The sequence below is a fragment of the Moschus berezovskii genome, chromosome 21 (assembly GCF_049115385.1).
Source record: "Moschus berezovskii isolate FMDL1 chromosome 21, NW_MosBer_1.0, whole genome shotgun sequence".
Classification (NCBI taxonomy): domain Eukaryota; kingdom Metazoa; phylum Chordata; class Mammalia; order Artiodactyla; family Moschidae; genus Moschus; species Moschus berezovskii.
The window spans coordinates 72,479,419-72,484,810 of record NC_142480.1 but is presented as its reverse complement, the minus strand read 5'-3'; the positions used below and the strand labels follow the sequence as shown (position 1 = coordinate 72,484,810).

Sequence of the window (5,392 nt, the reverse complement as noted above, 5' to 3'; positions counted from 1 at the left end):
TACACTGTTGTTGGGAATGCAAACTAGTACAGCCACTATGGAGAAGAGTGTGGAGATTCCTCAAAAAACTGGAAATAGAAATGCCATATGATCCAGCAAGCACACTCCTGGGCATACACACCGAGGAAACCAGAATTGAAAGAGACACATGTACTCCAATGTTCATCGCAGCACTGTTTACAATAGCCACGACATGGAAGCAACCTACATATCCATCTGCAGCCGAATGGATAATAAAGCTTTGGTACATATACACAATGGAGTATTCCTCAGCCGTTAAAAAGAATGCATTTGAATCAGTTCTAATGAGCTGGATGAAATTGGAGCCTATTATACAGAGTGAAGTAAGCCAGAAAAAAAAGCACCAATACAATATACTAACGCATATATATGGAATTTAGAAAGATGCAAATGATAACCCTGTATACGAGACAGCAAAAGAGAAACAGATGTATAAAACATTCGTAGGGATTCTGTGGGAGAGGGTGAGGATGGGATGGTTTGGGAGAATGGCATTGAAACATGTATATTATCATATGTAAAACGAATCACCAGTTCAGGGTCGAGGCATGTTACAGGATGTTCAGGGCTGGTATGACCCAGAGGGAAAATAAAGGAAGGAGGGAGGTGGAACGGGGGTTCGGGAGAGGGACCTCATGTACACCCGAGGCGGATTCATGTCAATGTATGGCAAAACCAACCAATATAATATTGTAAAATAATTAGGCTCCAATAAAAAAAAAAAATCAACGGCTGTTCTCAGGGCATTATAACCAATGAATTCCAAAATGTCTATGGAAACACAAAGGAGTCAAAAGAGTCAAGGCAATCTGCCACAAAGCCCTGAAATGGACATAGCAGGCTGCTTGATAGCCAATTAGACTATCACACTAGGATCATCAGGACAGCATGGTACTGGGAAGAAATCAAACACGCAAAACCAGATCCATGGAATGGAATTGAGGGTCCAGACATAAACCCAAGCTTCTACGGTCAATTCCTCGACGCCAAAGGAGGGGAGGTGATACGAATGAGAACAAGAGCCTCTGCAATGAAAGGCCGTGGGAATTGGAGATGGTTCCATCTGAACAATCACATGGGCTTTTGGTCTCAGAACACGTCAGATTCAGTGAAACACACCAACGCAAAGCCTGAAGGGATGAAACTCCTGGAAATAAGCACGGGCCATAGGCTCCTTCATGTCATGGACTTCTCAACATGTGTGTATGTGTTAGGGGAAAGAAAATTGGGTCCCTTCAAGTCAAGGAAACAGTAAACCAAAGGACACCCATGGGCTTCCATCCACTTGAACAGATTTGCATCAGAAAAGCTGAGCATTCACAAAGCAAAATGGTAACAAACTGAACAAAAAAGAATATTAGCAAGCAGAATATCGGAGAAGGGGTTCCTACGTGTCTCCCAGAACAAACCCCAGACCTATCCCTTCCCCTAACACCAAATCCAACGACAAACCTTTAACTCACTCGACACGAAACCCTAAAGCCTCAAACAAGTTCAACAACATACATGCGTCCATGCATTCACATGCATGCGAGCATCCAGAGGAGAGACACAGAGAGGAAGAGACAGGATGAATTTGGAAAGGTCAAGAAAGAGAGGGAACGAGGGAGAGAGACTGAACAATGGAGAGAGGAAATGATTCGATTTCATAGAATTTGCATGAATCTCTCTTGTGGTTGGAAACAATGACTGTGCTTTTCCCCCAAGGGGGAAAATGACTCACGATGATGAGACTCAAGGACAAGGATGCGGGGAGCCACTGTTGGGGCAGACTCCCCCAGCATTCGAGGCAGAGTGAGGCAATTGAGGAGGATGGGGAAGGTTGATATCAGAGTGGGTGATTCTGAATATGACTTTCTGGTCCTCCAAATGCAGGGGTCAAGAAATAGGCAGAAAAGGGACTGCCTTTTCCCAGGTCCCAAAGCCCATTCAGGCCTGATTCTGCCCCATTCTGTGCTGGTCAGCCCTGTGTGGAATCCATCCTTTGAGAAGTCTCAGTGTCCAAGCTCCATGTGATAGCGGCCCAATGTTTGAACAGGCACTGGAGCTGTTCGTAGACTGACAAACCTAGGCAGGAAATGGGAGAGTGACCCCCACTCTGCAGATGGAGAAAGTGGGGAAAACCTGCAGGGCACATGCCTTGCCCAGGGCCACTTCACTTCTGAGAGAGAGCCTGGGCTGAAAGCAGCTGTGTCCTCAGAGCTCAGGCCCTGGCTGCACCCAGGTCTCCCCAATGCTGTGGGGTGGGCTGTGTGTGTCACTGTGTCTGCACGTGGCCTAAGGGCATGTGGAAACAGCCAGAAACCCAGAGGTTCCCTTGGGGAGCTTTGTGGAAGTGACCTCGGCCATGAACCAGGAAATGATGTCACTTCCTGGCAACAGAACCCAACAGAACCGGCAACCCTGGTATCCAGGCCTCCTCAGTGGAGAGGAGTCCCCAGCCAGATAACTTGCTTTCAAGATGTTCTGTTGTTTGCCCCTGCCCAGAGGCCGGGGTCTCAGGCGAACTCACAGGCAGAGAATGTGGGAACGTGGAGGATGCTGGCTCAGGGACCCCGGAGAGGCCTCTGGCCCTTTGCACTAAGGAACAGAAAGGTAACAGGGAGGCCCAGGCCGGGTCTGGCCACCTCTCCCGTCCCACATGGGGAAGCCTGAGGCTTTTGCCTCTATGTTGATCGGGGTTTCTCGGGGTGTGCCTGCCTTAAGCAAGCCCAGCCGCATATTGGTCAGGAGCTCGTGGGTCGCTTTTGTCCACACCACAGGGGAGAGCAGGCTGGTGGCATGGGAAGCATCCGGGCAGAGCTGGCTGCCCAGGCTGACCTCACTCCCTCAGGGGTATCTCTGTCCTCCCGACTGCGTATCTGAGCAGACACTCGTCTCTGCGCTTTCTGGGAGCAGAAGGGCAGATGGGCAGAGGCAGCAGCCATCCTGGCCAGTCACAGCACAGAAATATCGAAGGAGTGCTGCTGATGGTCACTGTCATTGTAGAGCGTCCCACCCGAAGTGGCCACTGAGGGGAACACCCCTACCACCACCCTGAGGGAGGGTTCAGAGCACCAGCCCCCTGCCAAGGAAGCCCAGTACAGGCTCCAGGTGAGCGTGGCCACGGAGGCCTCAGCCAAACTGGCGAAGAAGAGGAAGCAGGCAAGGCCTGCTGCACAGACACCATCAAACACACACTCTGGGGCCCAGTCTCAGGCTGCCACGGAGCTCAGCACACCCGGCTCTGACCCAGAGCTCCGAGAAGCCCTTCCTTGGAGGCAGCAGGAGAGCCTGGAGCCCAGCAGTGCAGAGCACAGAGTTGAGGCTCCTGGGGCTGCTGCATGTGAGTGTGGGGAGGCTGTGCTTAGCCACACAGGGAGAAGTCCCCCAGAGTGGGGCGGGGTCTGGACCAAAGGCTGGCCTCACACCACCCATCTTGGAGACTGCAGAGAAGACTCCGAAGCAGGGCCTTCTTAGCGAATCTCTAGGAAGCCTTCATGTCCCCTTAGGCTCATGGCAAGGCTGGCATTTGGCAAACTCTTCTTCTCTCCCAGCTCTAGCTCTGGCCATGAAACTCAGCCAGCCTCCACGTACAAGACCCGTCCCTACAGAGGTGGGAGCTCCAGGTGCAGGACGCAGGGATCCAATGAGGGGAGATCGAGACCTAAGACAACCCTCCCAAAGCTACGGGGCGAACCGGGTACTTGACAGTCCCTTGAGAACATCGGAACTCTGTACCTGCACGACTCCCAGCCCCAGGCCCCGATGTCTCACCATGCCTTCCAGAACCTCCACCTTCACGTGTACATGCACGTGCTTGGGCTTTGGTAGCAGAACCCGAGTCAGGGGCTGAGTGACCACCTGCACAAGGGCAACCTGCTGCCAAAGACTCAGACGCTCACCATGACTGTCCCACCCCTGCAGGGAGAACAGGTCCCTGCTCTGGACATACTTCCAGAGCCCTTTCAGCAAACACATCGTCCAGGGGCGCGGTTGGCTCTGCAGCCTCCATCCCTGTGTGTTCCCCGTGGACGCTGTCCAATCCCTCCCCACCCAGGGGAGATTGACTTCCCTTCCCCTGAGCTAATTTTCATCAAGCTTCTAGGCATCTTTCTTCTCATCTTTTATGTCTTTTATGGCTTTCTGTATACTTTGCTCGCAAGTGTGTGCCAATAAACTTTCCTTCTTTGATGCCATTTGGTAAGATGGAGGCCTTCACAATGCTGTGTAAGCATCACCACTCTCTACATTCAGAAACACTCATTCTATCCCCCTCCCACTTCCCAGCAAAGCCTGGATTCATGGCAAGCACTCCCCGTTCCTCTCTCCCCCACCTGAAAACATTGAGTCTACTTCTCTCTGCATTTCTTCCCATCGTTTCGGGGTCCCCAATCAATGCCAATCACTAAAATGAGAGGAAACTGGATTTTGGTCTGACTGAAGGTGAAAGTTATAGTCTCTCAGTATTGTTAGAGTCTTGGCATCCCCATGAATTCTACAGTCCATGGAATTCTCTAGGCCAGAATTCTGGAGTTGGTAGCTTTTCCCTTCTCCAGGGGATTGTTCTGACTCCCCACATATTGGAAGACCAAACTGGAGAATTCTGGTTTCTGTGTCATTTGAAGGAGCCTTTGGATACCTGAATGGACTGTGTAGATCCTTTCAAGATATCATCTGTCAAATGAAGTCATCATGGCAAATGTGCTCAGAATCTCCAGGTAGGTCGTCCTGTTGTAAGTGGGACGCATCAGGCACAAGTGAAAGGCTGAGTTCTTCCACCGATACAAACAAACTCACAACAATAAACCATGCAGGATAAATGGAAAGATAAATCCACACCAACAAAGGGAGAAGTGTTCCTCAGAACACAAGGCCAGAGAAAGACAAACCATCCTTGTGGCACCCACATGCTCGAGAAAATCAGTTATCAGGAAGGAAACAGAAGAAACATGTGCAGGTCCAATGACAGGCAAAGCACATGGCTAGTGTAGCTCAGAGATGGCCTGACACTTTGCATGGACACGTGGGAAAAAGGACATACATTGTAGGTGGAGGTGGCCATCATCTCAGAGCTAGGTGCTCAGGATGGTGACAACCAGCCTTCAGGACCACAAGAGGGAGTGGAGGGCCTAGCAGATCCCATAGACACCTCTCTCGCTATGTGGGAGAAGAGTGTGGCGGACCCATCATAGTCCCACAGGAACATCACTTGACGATCAGTGCCCAACCTCAGGGTGAATCCCACTCCACTTCTGGCACGGTGGCTCCTGTCCTTTGAGATGCTCACCTCTGGCGGTCTGAAGCTGCAGGCCTGCTGGGCGCCGTCGGAGACGAAACTCCCTTCAGCTACTCACACAGCCAAGTGCACATAAGGATGCCTGTGGAATCT

General features: G+C 51.1%; 1 pseudogene; it reads left to right on the top strand.

The window, feature by feature from the left end:
- Positions 1 to 2,662: 2,662 nt before the first annotated feature.
- LOC148774590 (uncharacterized) lies at positions 2,663 to 4,179 on the top strand (annotated as a pseudogene).
- Positions 4,180 to 5,392: the final 1,213 nt, after the last annotated feature.